Below are 20,786 nucleotides of genomic sequence, written 5' to 3' on the forward strand. Positions count from 1 at the left end.
TGAGTAGGGGACTGGGGCACATGAACCCTACCTGAAGGGGGGTTCCAAAGAGGATGGAGCTAGGCTGTTCTCAGTGGCAGCAGATGACAAAACAAAGAGCAATGGTCTCAAGTTGCACTGGGGCCTTAAAAATCATCCTTAGAGGTTTTTAAGGCCTGGCTTGACAAAGCCCTGGATAGGATGATTTAGTTGGGGTTGATCTTGCTTTGAGCAAGGGGTTGGACTACATGACTTCCTGAGGTCACTTCCAACCCTAATCTTCTATGATTCTATGATCAAGGTTGAAAACTAAAGCACTCAAAAGTAAGGAACACCAGAATTTAAGTTGCTTGTGCATCCTTAATTGAGCCCCTTGTGCATATGTATTGTCTTCAGTTACACGATCACATATTATTTTTTCCAAATTTTAAATTATTTTTCAATTACAGGGGGATCTTCAGCCCCTGTAATTCCAGAAGTTTTGGAAGCAGAACCAGACCTCCCAGTCCCTGGCAAGAAAGGCTGTGGCTCAGTTCCTGAAGACCTATCCAGTTTAAGATACCCTTTGTTGTTAAAGTTAACTGCCTGGTCAATGAATGAACCATACAGCACTCATTTCAAGAAAGATGGATATTACAATTATCTACTGCACAACTTAGAAGGAAAAAACATTTAACTAAACAAAAGGGACTAGAATGGGTCCCTGCTTGTAATGGAAACCAATCTGCCAAGGATGGGCCAATTCTGTGGAACTTACTTGCTGAGAGAAAGGAAATTTTCAGATAAGATTAAATAAATCTTTCTATTTTCTCTCATACTAGGCCTTGGTCTATATTTACCTGGAAATTCAGCGGCAATCGACGGGAGGTACGCAAACTACGCAGAGTAACTTGCGTAACTCATGTCTACTGCTATGCTTCCCTTCTGCGCGGTTCTTCACTGCGCTGTGCCGACAGGTACAGCATTCCCGTCGACGCAGTGCTACGCTATTTGAGGGGGTGGTTTTACTCAGTCAACTACACTGTCTACACTGACCGCTCAATCGATCCAGAAAGATCAATCTGGCGGCGGCGATTTTGCTGCCATCAGTATAGACATGCCCTAGAAGTCCACAAATCCAATTCAGCAGGATTGGGAGAGAGAATTATATTCTAAATAGAGCATGAGCAACACTAATATTAAGATTGTCCAACACTTTCCATTCTGATTCAAATATTTATAACTTCTAAATATCTGCTTGAAAGACTAAAGATTCTCAATACATTTTGCCCTTTCCTAATAACCATTCTCTTTTCTATGCATTCATAATATTTTTTCTACAGCTGAATATTAGTAGAGCCTATAAATCAATACTAAATTCCAATACTGCTCCAAATCTCAACACATCACTAATAAATGACCTTTGACATCGGAATCCACATGTTCTTTAGCAACTACGGACCTTACTACTCTACACCACAAACATTCAACTCCTATCATCATGACAATTTAATTATGACAATTTCAGTAAGTGATGTACTACGCTTTAGGAAAGAAATTCAGAGGACTATTTCTCATTTTTAGATATTTAGTCCCTAGGTTGAGGGTAGCACAGTGGAAGTCACTTTTGAATATTAGGACCAATGCTTTTCCAATTCAAGTCACTGGCAAAACTCAGGATAAGGTTCACAGGGCCATACCCAATACCTTCTGAAGTCAATAAAAAGATTCCCAATACAGTGAATTTAGCAGGAAGATAAAAATGATAGTTTCAGTTGAAATAAATGTTCTGGTTAAAGCTAACCGTTCATGCATATAAGACTTGTCTGATACATGAATACACAATCTGTCAAGAAAACCAGAAGCAAACTAAACAAATGATCTTCATGTCCTGCCTCACAAATGAGATCTCCACTCCCACCTACCATCCTAATATATATTCTCCTCCACCTCTATCATCCACTTGTTTTATCATAACATCGTAGCTTACTATCTGCCCTCTAAACTAAGATGTACTGTCAATATGAAACATAACCAATCTGCTTAACAGCTGTTCTTATCCAACATCATTTGTGCAGGATTACATAAATAATGTGTTTCAAATACAATAATTTAAATTATAGTTATTAAAGCCTAATTTAAAAAATTACAATACCTTAATTACAGCAACCATCCACCAAAATGTATTTATTATAAAAATAATAGCAGAGGACGAAAAATAGTTAAACTCTTAAACATAGCTAGAATAGTGTTTTAAACCAGTAAAACCATCTAGAAACAATTCTTATTTCCTAAATAGTTTTATCATTATAGTATGAGAAAGATATCAAACTTTAAAAACCATTTAAGAAGCATTATCAATTTATTAATTTCTTGGTTATATTGGGTGAATTGGAACGGTCAGAAGTTATCAAGTACTTAACAAACCTGATATTAATTAATGGCTGTAGAGTAAGTTGATAGTACCATCTTCCACTCTTAAATGCCCTGGGATAAGCCAGTTTTATTAATATATGTAAAAAGATTGACTGTGGAAGAAAGTGGCAGCATGGTAATCACTGTTAGAAAGAGACACTGATAGCTACTTCCTAATCAGCTACTGTATCAGGCTGACAACAGTGATTTATCTTCAGAACAGTGACTGCAGGCTTTATTGCATATCTTTTAGCCTTAATTCTTTTAATGTTCAGGACCATATATTCAAGTTGCACCAACTAGAATTAATACGCTGGCTTTTCACACACCAAACCTACATTTCAGTTTCCAGAGCCCCAGGGAAAGCATCTTTTACTAGAAAAAGTGAAGTAAATTCCACAGTGATTTTTGATGTATGTCTTTGCTCTTTGCAAAACTGTATATACTGCCATGCTTATACTATTACAAACAATATTTTAATTTGTTAATATCTGTTGTGATATAGGAATTATCAAACCAGATCAGATGAATGGTCCATCATTTTCAAGATGTTGTCTCAAAGTGACCAATATTCCAAAGAGAAGTGTTTACAATAATAAACAACAATAACAAAACTCACACTCATTTGGACAATTATGCAAGAGCATGCCTATAGAGAAGTTTCTTCCTAATTCCTGGAAGTTAGAGACTGGCAGAAGGGTTGATTTTACGAAGTTTTATCCTAACTAGTGTAACTGTGAATATTACTCATACAAGTGTCTAATATTTTTAAATCCTACAAAGCTTGTGCCTCAATCATACCTTTTGGAAATAAGTTCCACAGGCTAATTTTGCACTGAAGAAAATATATCTAAATGTTTTATAATTATAATTTTTAAAAACATTTTTACATCTAATTTGCCTGGTACTGAAGTAAGGCTCACTGACCTATCATCCCCAGGATCAGATAGGCCCACTTAAAACAAAATAAATATTTTTGTTTTTTTAATTTCTGTACATTATAACTCAAATTCTACCTCCACCCAAGTTCTGAGTGAGAACTTGTTCTTTTTTCTCCTTTCATACATGTAAATGTATGCTTCCACTGGATGGATTTTTGCACCCAGTTGAAATCATCTGCCTGCCAAAATTCCAGCTGAAATTTTCCCTAAGCAAATAACTTTACATTTTAATTACATACATGGCAGACTATCCTGCACAATGGCTTGAGTTTGAGGATACTGATTCAAAACTGTTTGTCCAGCAAGCTCCCTGAATTCAGTGAAAAGCCACTCCCTCGCCCCAACCCTTTCTGATGGTATTTACGATGATTACAACATCCCTTTCTGATGAGGCGCCTACCAGAATACCGTGATTACACTCTCTCCTCCGGATGGATCTTGACTCTTGGGATATTGTTCTTTAGTTGCAAAATTTCTTGAACACTAGGACAATGAAGAGACTATTTTCTTGGCTTGTGAGATGGTCTTGGTGATATGTTCCTCCAATAAATGGACTGTCTCCAACAAGTTGAAGATAGCCCACAGGTATATCTGATGTTATCTCAGAGTCAAGGCACTCTTTTCCCAATAGCTTATAAAACCTATATTCTTCAGTAGGGATACCTTTAATTCCACTGAATCGTCCCAGAAAGAGTTCATCTCCCATGATTTACTTTAGACATGTGACTGCCATCATGCACTGCCTCCTCTCATCAGGAGGAGATAGTGTGGTGCATCATGGGAGACGTAGTCCAAAAAGGGATTCCAGCCTACAGAGGAGAATGGGCAAACTACAAATCTCATAATCATCATGATGGTATTCAGAATTGAAATATTTCAGTTCATTTTTTACTGAAAAATCAAAATTTCTTCAACCAAATCTATTCATTACTGTTTTAACAGATTTTGTTTCCTTTGACAATATCTTTGTATCATTTCTAGTAGTTAAAAAGTAATCATATTAAGCTTTTCAATCCTTCAAATCCTTCAATCCTGTGACATTTTGGTCACATGTAAATCTTGGCACTTAAGAGTAACAGGAACTTAGATGTTCCTCTTCCCCAAAAAGGTACTTGCTAAGGTTAGGAAGTCTGAACTGTGGTACACAGTTTTTAGTCCATACAAAGTCAAGTAAGGGGTTAGGAGAAAGCAAGCATGCAGTAAAACTCTAAACATAGAAAATACTGTAGATTTTAGATAACACTAATAATCAACATGTCCTGTATAGGACGGCATTTAATTAGCATTCCACACAATTGTTGTAGCTTCTGAGTAATGCTTTAATCTACAAGTTACAAACAACACTATTTAGTTTCGAATTGTGACATAAGTGAGGCCTACACTCACATTCCCTAAATAGAATGATTTAACATTCTTTTTGACAAATGTATTACTATAGTGTCAGGCAGAACAGCAGAATTTACACACTGACGACAGCCATCAAGACAATTCTGTCAATCTTTTAAATCCATCAGCACTCAAAGGACCATAAAGAATCACACCAAAGTGGGAATAACAAGATTGCTTCTAATGCTGATTCACAGATAGGTCTTTTTCAAAGATACTTTTATAGAAACAAAATGGAAATGACTGTTTTCTGTTTTCTTCTGAGGTGAACAACCATCTTTTTCTAGTAGGTAAAATATGCTTGCTTTGGGGAAAACTGATGTATATATAATTTACTATTTTTGCAAACTGCATTTTAAAAATGATCACTTAAAATATCTCAAAGTAGCAACCTGAAATTACGACAAAGACATTCAGCAAGCCAATATGAAGAGGATAAGCTGTCATTTCAATACTTATGGGGCTTAAAACAAAGAGCAGTACTGCACAAGTTACAAATAATTTTAGAACTCCTCATTCACATCAGAACAGATTCAGTAAGGAGTCATTATGCAAGTTCATTCCCTCTTTTCAGAAACATAAAACTACAACCATATATTGGACAAAAAAAAAAAAGGTATTTTTTAAACAATATCTATCATGGTAAACTTACAAATCGGTCCACTATTGAGCATTTTTATTGCAATCACTTTATCTTGAGTGCATTTCTTGGATATTCATGAAATGACCAGGGAATTCATTTACCCCTTACTACTGTTTTGTGCCTGGAAGGTGCTAACCCAGTGTTTAAACCTTCCAAAATTAACTCTCCCTTACCACTCCTTCAAACTACCCTCCCGAAGTGTAGATTGATTCCCCAAGTGTTGCCTTACCTGTTTTTAAATGTTTTTTTTTGCAAACTCTTCCTCATTTCCTAAATTGTCTGAATTTCTTTATTTTTCTTGTCAGATTTTGTAAAGAAATTAATCTCAACCATTTCTGAGTTATTAATTTCATATCCCCTCCTCATTTATGACTGGCCTAATAATTTCTCTCTAGTAAGTCAGTTTACTGTGACATATTTGCCAAAGTCTCTATCTACTTATATTGTCACAGTGATACTACAATAAAAAGATTAGTTATAACACCAAGGCCCATAACAGTGCCAGACAACTAAGATACGGTAAGGGAAAACTTGCAGCACAGACAGTTTCTTAGGCCTTGTCTAGACTAGTACTCAAACTGGCAAAACTTTTGTCGCTCAAGGGTGTGAAAAAACCACCCCACTGAGCAATGTAAATTTTGCCAACATAAGTGCTAGTGTGGACAGTGCTATGTCGGTGGAAAACACCCTCCCACCGACATAGCTACTGCCACTCATTTAAGTGGTTTTATTATGTCGGCAGGAGAGCTCTACCCCAGTGATATAATGCAGCTACACAAGCGCTCTTATAGCGCTTGTACTGATACAGCTGTGCCGTTGTAAGTTTTAAGTGTAGACTAGCCCTTGGTAACTTGTATTTTGTTTCACTTACTACTTGGCATTTGTATACACTCACACTGTGGAATTTAATGTTTTTATTCGTCATTTTTTGTTTCTATTGCTTCACCTATGCTATGGTTTTGCACAGTGTTAGCAATGGTGGGAGCTGAAATGTACACATGGTGCCAGTGTTTTAGCTGTCATGTCAGTGACAGGTTTAGATGATACAGCTGTCAAAACAACTGTCCTCCACTAGCACTCCTATCAAAACTGGAAGAACACACTAGAACTCAGGAGTTAAATGACAACTCACCTTCTTCTCTCTCCAAATTTTTAGAAGCCCAACTTAATTCTGCCAGTTTTGAACTTTAAAATAATAATAATAAAAATAATATTATTACAGCATTCACTGGCTATGGTATAATTTTTACTGTTCCAACCCATGCTTTCACTGACCTTGATAAAATAACCAAGTGCCAGTGATGGTCATGTTTTAACAAATCACCTAGTAAAGCACTTACCTTTTTCATGTAAATTTTACATAAGACATTATGCAATGAGGATGGAAAACTAACTTCACAGCCAGGATTCCAAGACCTTTGATTTTTCTTAAGAATTGATCACAGGAGTCAAGAATCTAGCATTCAGTACCATTCTTTCCTTTTACTTACAAAAGATTAATATAAATCCAACAAATATATTTGAGTAAGTCACACATTTTCCTAAATTGTACGCAACATTGATTTTCATATGTCAACCAGGCACCTAGGCTTTATTTCATTTTTCAAGACTTATCTTGTTTGTTCTTTTCTTGCCTACCCTAAGGATATACCAAATGATAATTTTAACAAAATGGAAGGAGAACTGTGTATCTTCCTATTTTGTAAATATCTGTTTAAAAATTAAAAAAAAAAAAAGAAAACTATTGACCAGCCCAGCTATACTGTAGCAGCATAATGAATTGCCACACAGTGTATGCTAGTCCAACATCCTAACTCATCTCAGGCAAGAAGGGCTGGGTATGCCATAGAAGAGAGACATGCCTTACATATAAACTACATACCAAGTAGCTTTAAACAAAAACAATATTTTGTCCCTAAAGACAGTTTTATAAAATATATTCAGATGTTTTCAGGATTAAAAAAAAAAAAAAAAGTGTTGAAATACTTATTTCAACATTCCCTTAAAGCTTTTGGAAACAATACACTGTGGCATTATGCTAATGCACAAGAACCAGAATGTGAAAACAGAGTAGAAGGACATAGGGTGACTAGATAGCAAGTGTGAAAAATCAGGATGGGGTGGGGGTAACTGACAGTTATATAAGATAAAGCACCAAATATTGGGAATGTCCCTATGAAATCGAGACATCTGGTCACCCAAAAAGGATACCAGTCTCGTTGCATGTCTAGATAAGTAAAAAAGAGGAAACTGTCTGCATAAGACCCTGCCCAAACTAATGATGAAACAGAAGCATAATTTTTATGATCAGTGTGTTTAAAGATTTATTTTTTAACTATGTGAGTTATATTGTGCTACAGTGTAGTCCCCTAACTCTGATCCTGCACTTGACAATACATATGCAAACCTCTGTGCCTGCAGAGCTCCATATGGTACATGGGTCCACCTGCACACTTTAAATTGCAGGATCAGGGTCTTAATATTATATTCTATATTGCACCATTTTATAAAATGCTTTCAGGAAAAAATTCCTTGTCCACAATAGTCATGGGAACCAGTTTCAAGTAGTATGGATGGGGTTTTGTCGTTTAAAGTAATAATGTAAACTTGAATTAACAACATATGCAAGGGTATTTTCTAAAAATATATGGGGTGAAATTCTCACTCCTACTTCGGCCGTTAAGCCAGATAAAAGGACCAGAGTGCCGTAAAGGGAATGGGGGAAAGGTAGGGTGTGTGTTTGTATGTATATAGAAAGCTGCAAGCTGTCTTCTGAGTAGCCTCTCACAAATCCTGGCATGAGGGCATACTAGAGGCAGAGCCAAAGCATGTTGCATTGTACAGATTCTGGGCAGCACAGCTGTCTTTAGGCAGATGGGGACAGACTGTCATAATTCTGACAGACCTTGTGGGATGTCTAAACTAGCAGTTCTCAAACTTTTCAAATGGAGCTCTCCCTCCCCATCCCCCGTGGACTTTTGTGTAACAATTGCGCCCCCCCTTCCCCTGAACCCTCCCCGCTCCACTTTCAGAAAAAAACAGGGCCTACATATCATAGGCAGAGTTTGATTGCTTAATTGGGAGGGGGGGGTAGCAGCAGCCTCCCTCCGCCTCTGCTCCCCTCCTAAGAGTCCCCCACCTCCAACACCTGCCTGGGGCTGCCTGTGTGAGGCGCCGGGGTCCCCACTGCTGCCTGGCCCCGCGCTCAGCCCGGCACCTCTCACCCAGCGGGGGAGATGGTTCCATCAGCTTAAGTTTGGGGGGTATTGCCCCCCAAACTCCACCCATGGCACCCACCCCACCTGACTGTCCACTTTGAGAACCACTGGTCTAAACTACCCCAGGGGCTACTCTGTCTGCTACAACAGCCTGGAATGAGGACATATAGCTACTTTAGCCCTCACTCCCATGAGCTGTGAGTTCTGTGTTCAGCACCCGAGAGGCTCATGATTTTTAATTTGGTAATATCTCTTTAAAATTCATAATGTAAAGAAATCAGCCAAATTTTGGTCCAAGTTGGATTTTGTAAGTCTGCAAAAAAACTGATGTTTTATATTTAGTTCTTACAGATGAATGCATTTATTATAATGTCGTGAAACAAAAAGATTTCTATGAAAAATCTGTGAAGATTTTTCTCATTTGAATCCTTCAGTTGTATAGTACTGATTACGGAAGACACTAATTTTTCCTACTCTGGACATTATTTCTTTCAGCAATTTCATGAGGTTGGCATAGTAAGTATTTTTGAAAACCGTTACATTATAAACTTGGGACTAAACTCAAAGAAATTAAGAAGTCACCGTAACCTCTTTGGGATTAATTTGTTTTTATTAGTCTATGATTGGTATAAAATATTCTAATGCGGAAAAGCACAATGTTATTTTGGATGCACATCTAAAATTATAAAGTCAAACATTTATGGAGTAAAGCCATCAAGTAAAAAGTTTAGAGAGTCCAATGTTACTAGTGTTTCTTTTCTGGTTCACTTAATTTTAGCTCAAGACATAAAAAAACATCTGAGGAAGCCCTTGTTTGCTCATTTTAAAGTGCAAGTCCTTTCTAAAAATTTTAAGTGAAAAAGTTTAAGATTTCTATGCCGGACTCCAAGTTTCCTCTTTCTTGATTCCTCCGAAGAGCTGGCATCATGTATTAAGCAAGCATTAGCCTGACATTTAATTTACATGCCATTCCTCAGACAGCTTTGTGCTATACGCTGCAGTGTGGTAAGGGTAAAGACTGTAGAGGTACCACAAGTCAGCATTTTTATGTTGTTTTTCCTAATTATTTCGCCACTTGATAATGTTCTATAGCTTTAAAATGTTTTATTCACACATAAACATCAACAAAAATAATGTATGGATCAATTAAATTACAAGACTACCAATCTACTATTTGAACTTTTAAAAAAATTTAAAGTTTAGAAATTGGAAGGGATTTGAGTGATTTGGGAAAGTAAAACTATGATCCTTCTAGAAAAAGAATCTATTATCTCCATAATATAAAGTTCATATATGAATACCTGGGCTAGACGTTTTATTCAAGGAGTACGTGGCTGGAGCAGAAATCTGAACAGTTAAGGTATGGAAATGGACTCAACCTTAACTCTGCCCTGTAGTGACACCATGCAGAAAAATATGGGGGGAGGAAGGGAAATATGGAGAAAAATATGTGGGGGAGAAAAATATAGCCGGGGAGGAGAGAATCAAATGAGTCTTCAGAAATCATTCTCACTTGATCAGGGATCACAAATACTACAATACATTAATCATAAATGTATGCTTATTGTTCAGTATCACTACAGGGCAGAATTAAAATTGTGGAAATATACAATTGAGATAGATATCTATATATCTCCCTAAAGTTTTGTCAACGTTGCAATGAGAGGTGTGATTTACAACGTGTAGGCATACCCACTTTAGTTTTAATACAGCTAACTTGCTAAAAATAGCACTGAAGACACACTGGAGTGAGCTTCAACACAGGTTAGGAAGACGAGTACATACCCAGGGTCCTAGGAGGGCTTATACAGCCTGCGCTGAAACCCATGCTGTTGTACCTTCACTGCTTTTTTTAGCCATGCTAGCTAGATTAAAGATAGCCTAGCATGGATATGTCTACCCATGAAATAATCACACTTCTGACTCCAGGGTAGACATATTGTTAGGTGCTTATATAGCTCCCATCGTGGTAGTATCTAGCATATCACAATATTTAATGTAGTTATCCTTACAACACCCCTGAGAGGTAAGGAACTATTATAATCCCCATTTGACAGATGGGGAACTGAGGCACTGAGAGATGAAGTGATTTACCTATGGAAACACAGGAAGTCTGTAGCATATTAGAGAACTGAAACAGAGTCTTCCATGGCCCCAGTCAGTACCCTAGGCAATGGTATCCTTTCATACCTTAACATATTTGGATCTTTTAAGTTTAACCTTAACTCTGAACTTCTTGGGTTTGTTACTGGGATAATTTCAACATCCCTGTAATTTTTGTTTTTAAATCTTAAATCACTGATATGAACTCTCAGACTTAATTTATTATCTTAAAAAAAAAAAAAAAAAAAAACAACCCCAAAAGAATAAATCTAGTAAACTTTAAGAGATATATTTCTTAATTTGTCATTTAAAAATATGTTTAAGAGTTTATCCACCCATATGCTTCTTGATGGGAAAATACCAGAGTTTTTCCACGAGTGGGTCATTACATTTTCTTTACAATACTACTTTTATATGAAAGGAAGTGTACAATGAATAGAAGTGTAAAGTACAGAAACCCTCTGTCCAAAAGCATGTCAAAGATTCTGCCTCAGTTACCCAAGAGAGCCAATAAGCACAAGTTTAAAATAAAAAAGATGTTCAACATTCAATAATATTAGAAAAACAGGAAGCAAATTACAGTGCTCCTGTTGTTTTGTTAAGAACATTACTTAAGGCAGAGAAGTTGAATCAATACAATTTAATAGCAGAAAAGGAAATTAACAGTTGGTCATATCAGAGTGGAGTTTTTCCAATAAGCACTAAAATATTTTATTAAAATAACTACCCACTACTTTGAAAGAAGTACTTGAAATTACACAACTAGCTTTTTGCCCACAATCTCACAACACTATTTTGTACTTATTTCCATTTTTTTCCTATCCTACTGGAAAAGGGGGCGGGGAAAAGGACCACAGGATCCTTTTTTTCAAATGGGATATCTGAACCCACATAATATTATTGTAAGCCTAGAGCAGCGTTTCTCAATTAAATTTGGCCACTGAACCCTTTTGAACTCCATAAATAATTGCGGAACCCCCCAAACTCTTAACACCAAACGTCAGCATTTCTCAATTAAATTTCACTTAAATTACACTTGCACTAGATACCCTCCGCCAACAAATCCGGGACATCTTCCCTTTTTCGGCGGTGCAGAGAACAGCTGCTCTCGGCGGCGCAGAGAACAGCTGCTCTCGGAACCCTAACAGGGTTCCCGCGGAACACCAATTGAGAAACATTGGCCTAGAGGAAAAGTGCCCCCAGTATACCAACCTATTTCAAAAAGACTCAACTGAGGCAAGACAATGTAGTAGTCTGCATTTACTCCTATGTGACAAATGATTCTGGGTATTGCTATGCTTTTACAATGAGGTAACAGCAACATCTGTCGCTTTTTTCTCAAATCTAAATTTACAGATTGCATCTGTAGATGCCTAGTCACTTTGCTATTCACAGAGTAAGTTTATTTCTATCAGCCAAAGAGATAAAATCTTTAAACATTAAGTGCAAGTCAATAATTCAGCAACTTTTCTAATATTTTCATATATGTCAAATACAAATAACCATGAATTGTACTTTGCAATTATAGCCTTAAAGTATGGAAATTTTGTTGATTTAAAATATCCACTTGCATTTTACCAACTAGAAAAGCCACTATTTTTAAAAGCTATGAATGCCTGTCACAAAATATTTAATTTCCTCTCCACTGAATGCACATGCTTTGGTGATTATGGAGTCTAATTCATTAAATAAATCTAAATATTCATACATCATTAGTTCATTATTATACTGAACATTGAAGTGTTCTTGGATGGATATACTTAGAAATTTATTTGTGAATTCCTCATGAAAACTATATGCATCATGCATGCTCCCAATGCTTTTTGGTGATTGTTTAAGATTAATTAATTACATTTGCTGTTTCTTTACTTTGGTGGTGCTTTGCTCTATTTTACAAAACTTAGTATGTCAGGTATGGTGCTTCTTTTTTCAAATAATATGAAAAATAGCCTTTAGGTATTTAGAGCAAAAGAATAAATTAAACAAGCAAGAAATACTCCTTTTGTTTTCAGGGACCTCAGACCCTCAACCATATTGTTATCCAAAGCAAACCAGAGCTTTTTTATGACCACCGTATGTGCTATCACCAAACTTCTCAAAATTTAAATCTCTACATCAAATTTATTGCAAAAATAATAATGAAAGTAGTTAATCCACCTGATCAGGCTTGGCTTGTAAAGTATGTTTGCACCACAGGGACATTATTGCATCCATATCCTATGCTGTCTATGACCATACAGTAGTCGCAACATTATTATCCCTATATGAGTGAAGACTGTTAACTGTTTAATACAATAAATTCTTAGCACTATTATTGCAATGTTTCCAGGGGTGGATAGATGTATCATTTGTATGGAATTATATGGGCAAAAGATAGAAAAAATACAATGAAAAAGTACAGCACGTCTAAACACCTGACCGCCATGCAACCAGTCAATTTTAAACTAGCTTTACTAAGACCAGACTTCGCCTTCCCACTCAACAACTTTTTTTTAAATTAAGACCATTCTCAATTTGAAAGCCCTACTTGGAAGTATACTTCCAACCTTTGCCAGATGTGTTTGTAACACACTCAGCATCCAATTTATTTTATATCCCCTGACTGAGAAAACAACTCTTAAATCCTGTGCACATAAGGTCACCTTCCTTTGGAGATCTGTATGCATCTGCCTCGGATTACACTTGTTTTATGTTTTTCTTTCCACTGAACATCTTTTTGAAAAACATCTTAATAGATAGGCAACAAGTATCCTACAATCTACTTATTGCATGTGTCACACAGTATAATCATTTCATTGTTGTTTTTTGCACAGTATTTAGATTTAATAGCCACAGAAGAAATAAAAACTATAGAGTCAAAGGTTGAGTTGGCATATCTAAAATGCAAAATTCGAGGATACCAATATTTTATGCCTCTACTATATTCCTGTTGCATATCCTGACATTTAGAGTTCCAACAGCTTTGTTTTTAAATAAAAAAGATTTTTTCAATCACTGCAGAACCTTTGTCTAGTAGCATCACAAGAGTCGGGGTCAGCAAAAGTTAGTACTTCAAATAGCAACACACTTACCTAATTATGACAAAACGTTTTGGAACATAGGCTAGGTGCCTCACAGTCTTCCATCACAACCTCCAGATAGATTAAAGCATGGCACCGTTGAGTTTCATGGAGGATCAGTCCTACACACAGTCCATGGTCAATTTGGCCCCTTCCCACATCGTTTTTTCATTTCTTAACCCCACTCCCTCACTTCTTTCACATCACTAAGGAAGCCTTCTTTATTACCCTTTCTTTTCCTATTCATCTTCATACCTTCTTTGATGTATGGAACGAAATATGCACTTTTATGTGCCAGTCACCTGCTCTTTATTCATTCAAATCCTTCCTGAAAATCTACTTCTTTGAGGAGGTCCACAAATATTGAATCCATGTCAGCAAATTCTGTCAACATATCACTTAGAACAAAATCAAATATTTTTCTAAAATTAACACTAGTCTATGGTTCTCCCAGTCCATTCTTGCATTGTATATAATTACTGTGTTATGTGCCAACAGTATGCTGCGCACTGCTTCAAAGACTGCAATCTCCCTGGGGCAAAGACATTGTTTTATATTTTGTACAGTATTGAGGAAACTGGCTGCACTCAACAGCATTATGCATCAGACCAATCTGGAACCTACAGCAAAATAATCAATGAATGACTGCCCAAAAAATAGTGGCAGGACACCAAAAACTTCATGTGTTTGGATACAGATGCAGTAGAACCATTGTACTTTTAGAGGGCTGGTTTGCGAGGCCTCACTTAAGAATTATTGGAGTTGGTCTAGCATTCATCAAGCCCAACTATGTATTAAAGTGTAAAGAAAAACCAACTCTGAGATTAAAATATATGATACTTCACCACTCTCCCAGGATAGTATTTTCTATGTTAAATAAATAAGTGAATGATGAAACAATGCATTTTAACGGGATAGTTAATTTGTGGGTGATTTTGTGTTTATGTTGTTACTACTCTTATGTTTCTAATGAAGACTGGATGGTGCTGTGAGGGGCTGCAAAGTAATAATGAACTTCTGATTGCTGAGAGCCCTTTCAATTTCACATCCACAAGTAGGGATGAATGATCCCACTATTGTGATCTGAACAGAGCCAGTAAAAGCAATGAGCCTGAAGCCTTTTCTCTTCTTTTGCTCCTCGAAGTAAAAAACTGGTGTTTTCAGAAAACCAAGACAGTAAACAGTGAGTATACTAAAAATGATAAAACTATATATATAAAAAAAAAAAAAAAAAAAAAAAAGCACACTTGCAAATGGCAAAAGCTGCCTTTTCTGATACTCCTCTGTAAGGCCGGAAGATTGGATAAAAAGGGGGAAAGTTGCAGACCAAAGAGGGCTGAATAATGAGAGCTACTGACTGGTTTCTTTCCTGCCTGAAATCCACACAGGGAGGAGCTATTCACAGATCTGCACTGGTGCAAAGTAGAATTCAGAAAGAAAATAATTTGAATTGTGCCAATTTAAATAGCATACTGACAGCTGGCAACACTGTCAAATACTAAAATTCAGGCCAGTTAAACTGATTGCCATTTTAACTCTGGCTTTCAGAAAAATGTACAATGAAAAACTGTAAACATAAATAAAACAAAAAGAAAAATAATCATAAGTACTGCAAGTCAAGCAAAACAGCAAAATTCTGCAGGCAACTGATTTTCAGTATCTATAAAAATACTAACCAGTCCTACAAATACAGAGTAAAAATAAGTACAGATACATTCTGGAATATGCATGCCAAATTAAGTCATCTAAAAAACATCTCTCCCCTCCTGCCCCCCAAGCTGCTTCCAATTTAGTCTGAATTTTAATTTTCCTGTTGTATTCATAAATTTTGAAGACTGACTCAGGTTAGTTTTGGTGAGAACATACATTTTTATTACAAAAAAGTATTGTTACTCACTTCAAGTTCATATTGTGATTCTGTCTTAATACATCAAAATTGGATCATCTCTTTACCATTTAAAATATTTTCTTAATATTGTTCCACTACAGAGATTTTAGTGGACCATATGTGATCTGTAAAACACTTGCTAGTGAACAAGGGAGAATGCACTGATCACATGGTACAAGCTTGTCATTTTCACCTTATTAAAGACAACAAAAAGGACAAACACTTTCTTAATATTATTTTCCAGTATAAGCAGTCATTATAGCTGTCATAGGGATATTATAAAAGACTGAAAATAGGAAGGAAAGTGGTTTGTCAGACAGTGATCAGGAGAAGGCAATATCTGTATTAAAGTGTGGACCTAAATATAAAAGATGCACAACTCCTAACAGAACTGGAACATTCTGAAAACAAACTAAGGAAAAGATGAATTCTTCTGCATCATTCAAACCAAATTCAAATCTAATATAAGTGAAAGGCTTCCTTCACTGTATTTTAGAAATCAGGTTATCATCAGCTTTAAATATCAAATGTCATGTTTTTATTTATGAAATAAAGTTTTAAGTTAAGAAACACCTAAAATTCCTCTCAGTGATAGTCCAGGGCATGGTTGCAGATATAAAAAGAAACCTTACAGCAACAGAAAGGAGACAAATATAAAACCACTGCAGGATTTATGTGCTCAGCATGATAGGCTGTCCTTCAGTCACCATTAAAATCTTATGGGTACCCTTGAAAAACATTTTTTACTTCAGTGCCAGAACAGCTTGAACAAGGTTGCACAAAACATAGACGAGTGATTCTGGAGAGACATGGTGTAGAAGCACGAATGACTGAGTTCTTAACTGTGCTGCACTATGAGTAAGCAAATAATTTGTTTAAAATAATCTTTTAGTCTAGAAAGTCTACTGTACTTTTTAGTACAGTAGAAAGAAAACCTCTTACTTCAAGTTTAATCCTACATCTGATAAAGATATTTCAAAATTAATTGTAAAAGCTTTTCAAACAGAACACAAATATTTTTATGCAAATAAAAATATAGCAATACAAAAGAGTTACCATACCTGGGCTGCCCAGGCCTGCATATCCAGAAAACTGGAGATATATTTTGGTGAATCTAATCCTAAAATTCTCTTTTATGAAGTCTGCTCTACTGTGAAAACAGCATTTGAAAAGAGAAGCCATGTCTTCAGTGTTCTTAAGGCTATAGCTATATAAAACCACCTGTAAATCCTTATTTATAAGTAAGTTCTCATAAACACATGCAAGATTGGTGCTAAAGCAAATGCTGCCGAATTGAAAAAAACTACTCATCTCAGATGAGTGAGCTTTCCCTACCAAAGGAGGGGGGCTACAGCATTAATTTCTACAGAATGTACATCTTTTTAAAAAACGTCTAACCCTCATAATTGTAAAGATAACCTTCCAAGTAAACCAACAAAATGCCATAAAAATGGAGGCTGTGGAAGAAGCAGAGTCCTCTACCCAGCCTCCTGAGTATTGTGAAGAATACAGAAGGAAAAGCCACGCTCTCTCCCTCTCTACTCCAGCCAGAATGCTGGTGGAAGGATAAAGTAATAGAGCCTCTCCCCCCTTACAGCATTCCAAAAGCTCTAGGGAATGCGTAGAATAGTGAAGAATTCCCTCCACTCAGCAGCCAGAAGGTTCTGGGAGAGGAACAAGAGAAAGAAAGCACCTTCATTCTTCCAGAAAAAACACAATGGTGAAGCTTCAAACTTATTAGACTCTTACTAACCAGAAGTTCACACAAAATGAAACCCCTGAGTAGAATAGGAAGGAACCCTGGCAGAAATCAAAGCACCTTCCCATTGCTCAGCAGGTGGGATGGCAGAAAAATTGGAATGGACATCTCACTAGGGCCTTGCCAACAAAGACCCAACTCTTCTTTCATATTTAACTCTAATAGATTTGGTCTTCCAGCTAAGTGTCTGGTAAATTTTTCAGACTCCGCAAATGCTAAATATCTTCAGAGAGAAAATATATATAAGCTTAACCATTTCCTTAAAATTATGCTATTGAAATAGTCAGTTTATTACTTAAAGAAATATACATTTTATAATTACAGAGGAAAAGGAATAATCACCTTAGTTTTTAATCACAGAGAAATAACTCAAAATGGCAACAATTACTGTAATGTACTAAATTACTACTACAGAAACTTAAATAGCAATACATCTAGAGGATTATACTAATTAAGATATTCATCCTATTTAAGGCCCAGTTTGCTACTACTTACCCACACACAGTTGCACCATTCAATAGAATGAATGGTAAGAATTTATTGTGCAAGGTTTGCAAGACTGGGTCCAATCTTGGGCCATAAGACATTTCATCTTAAAACTACTTACTTTATACAGCCCTGAGAGCAAAAAATGAATGGAAAGTCTTCAACTGAAGTTGGATCAGAACCTAAATAACTTACTAAAGATCATTCTGACAGGGAGGAAACATGACCCCACTGAAATCAACTGGAGTTTTGCCACTCTTTTCAACAGGGCCAGGGTTTCACCAGACATCTGCAGCAGATCCAGGGAGACCCTTAACTCCAGGCTCTCAGTCCCATGTCTAGTGAAAATAGCAAACATCTTAGCACATACGCTCCTGCTTTATAAAATCTGCAAAACTCTATTTTTTCACTCCTAGAGCTGTATCATCAGGTTTTTGAGTAATAGCTATTGCTTCTATTACTTTCAAACAAAGTACCTTAAAAATGCTCAGATATTTTTATGTAAAACAGAACAATTCCAATTTTACCCTATTCAACTTACTTTCTAGGAAATGTTGCTTACAGGAAAAGCTTTTAAATCATAGGCTCCAAATCTACAGACTAATTTTTGGTCATCAGTTTTTGTATAATCAAGTCTTACAACACACCACAAGCAAAAAACTTAAAAAACTCAATAATGGTTAATAAGATTAATCTAACATTACTACTAGAAAAACACAACAAACAAAAAGTGTGTTCTCAAAGGTTTGCCAACAGAATATTTAATTGGGGCTAGATCATACACTAGAATTCCACCTCTGGAAATTTGAATCCATTAATGTGGAAGAAGTTACAAGATGAAGCAAACCTGGCAATAGCAATACTGATCTTACTGCATGGGTAGCCCCATCGTAAAACTAATATACAACATTTCTCAATAACTGATAATATATTTCAGAAGTCCAGGCTAAAAGAATAAAGTGTTATATGTCCAGACTATGAAGAAATTTTAGAGTTCTGTGGCAGCCTAGAACTGTAACAAGGGATGTTGCAATTCCAGCACAGGAGAACTGTCAGGGCACTTTGGATAACCAGAAGTAGAATGTAAGAGGAATGCTACAGGGCAGGAGTAGGACCATATGCAAAATTCTGAGAGACACCAAGATTAGAAAAGCAGGGAGTACTGCAGAGTTGGAATGCTTGGGTGCTACAGGATATTATTTTCTTTAATTTCCAGTAGTGCCCCAGTGCGTAAGGCACTTTTCAAATATAAGAGAATGTATATTTCAGGTGCTGCAGCACACTGCAGTAGTCCCATGGGATCATGTCTGCAGTAGCTGGGATCACTGTCCATTCTATTTAGACTTTTCTATCTTACCCATCACAACCATGATATTGGCATGCCTGTGAAACAGAAATGGTGAGGATGCTATAGGGCACCCTCAGAGGCATCACAGCAGAAACATACAAGAAGCAAGGTATGGAATGGCAAGAATAAAGGTCAAAGCGGGCTCACCACAAGGGAGGAAAGAGAAAGCAGGGCTCTGTGCCAGGTCTACAAAGGGGAACAGCAGCAGTATTGCTCTGAATTCCAGTAGTGGCCCCAGTGTGCTAGGCACTTTTTAGATATAAGAGAAGATGTGTTTGGGGTGCACTACAGGGTAGAGCACAGCCAGAGTGTGGCAGCTCTGATTTGTCTAAGGACAGCAGGAGGTGCTGAGGAGAGGCAGGGCTGGATGAGGCTATATCTGGGCACCCTAGAGCGGGGGGAAGGGGGAGGAGAGGGCGCGCTGCGGGTCAGATAGCCAGGAGCAGACAGCAGAGGGCCCTGTGGAGCAGGGCTCTGGGGCAGAAAGCCGGGAGCAGACAGCAGGGGCGCTGAGGGGAGGGACAGAAGCAGCATGCGGGGTCAGGGGGTCAGCAGAGGGAGGTCAGGTCAGCGCCTACTGTGGAGCAGCAACGGGTCCCGCACAAGCCCAGCGTGCGCTGGCCAGGCTCCCTGGGGTGCCCAACCCCGCCCCCCGCGAGCCCTGAGGCAGGGAGGGTGGGAGGAGGCTAGTCCCAGGGTCCCCGCCCCCGGACCCCTGTTACCATTACCCAGCAAACCCAGCGCCGCGCCGCCATCCTGCTGCCTGCCCGCCAGCTCTCACGGGAACCACAACCTCGCGAGAACGTACTCCCTTTCCCTCCCTCCCTCCCTCCCTCCTTGCCTCATTGTGCCCGCCCCACGGCTGCGCTCGGAATCAACATGGCGGTGGCGCCGCGCACGTGTCCCAGACTCCCGGCCCCGCAAGGACCTGGCACCCGGCGGGCGGGCGGGCGCGCGCGCGCACGCAGGCGACATGGAGGGGGCGGAGCCGACGCGCACGCGCAAATTGCCTGTTGCTCCGGCCCAGGCAGATGGGATTCGAAAGGGGCGCGGGAGTCTCCTCCTCCCCCACGCGCTGGTCACGTGGGAATTTTCTCCTCCTTCTCCCCCCTCCCCGCGGGCGCCCAACTAGGCATCATCCGGGTCCCCCCCTTTCCTTTGTGCCGAGGCCTCACCTGGCTCCCGCTAGCTCGTGCGCACGGAGCCCCCTCAGCAGAGGAGCCGCTTCCTCTGCTCCCTCTCCGCGCCGCGCACCAGGGCAGCGGCTGTGGCGGCGGCTCCGGCTTCGCACAGCGCCTGCTTCCCCCCCCCCTTCAGCGCGGCGGCGGCTCCTTCCGCTTCCTTCCCCTCCCCCCGCTACAGCGGGGACCCGCTCCCTGCAGCTCCGCCTGCTGGTAGCTGGGGGAGGCGGGCGGCCCGGCGCCGCTTGCGCTCGCGGGGTCGGGAAGGGGAGGGGGGGTGAAGTGAGGTGAGGGGCCGGCGGCGCAGCCCCGCGGCCGGAGCTGGGGACGGGCCGAGTGCCGGACCCGCCCGAGCAGCGTGGGGGCGGGGGAAGGTCCTGCCTGCGTGCGGGGCGGCTCTG

The 20,786-nt window shown here is 38.7% G+C and overlaps 1 protein-coding gene across 4 annotated transcripts in view; it reads right to left on the reverse strand.

Moving 5' to 3' along the window:
* LOC137141663 (ZZ-type zinc finger-containing protein 3-like) overlaps positions 1-20,488 on the reverse strand; it is an 82,409-nt gene extending 61,921 nt beyond the window's left edge. For 3 of the 4 annotated variants that reach the window (XM_067530677.1, XM_067530676.1, XM_067530672.1), the window contains exon 1: positions 20,380-20,488. The gene's annotated coding sequence lies outside the window, so the exon portion shown is untranslated. Of the gene's footprint in view, positions 1-13,735; positions 14,166-20,379 lie in introns of those variants that run through there. The other variant, XM_067530675.1, reaches the window with a different exon arrangement.
* Between the last annotated feature and the right edge of the window lie 298 nt (positions 20,489-20,786).

This window comes from Emydura macquarii, unplaced genomic scaffold (assembly GCF_026122565.2).
Source record: "Emydura macquarii macquarii isolate MOO-44397 ecotype Brisbane River unplaced genomic scaffold, CSIRO-AGI_Emac_v2 contig_3110, whole genome shotgun sequence".
NCBI classification, from domain to species: Eukaryota; Metazoa; Chordata; order Testudines; family Chelidae; genus Emydura; species Emydura macquarii.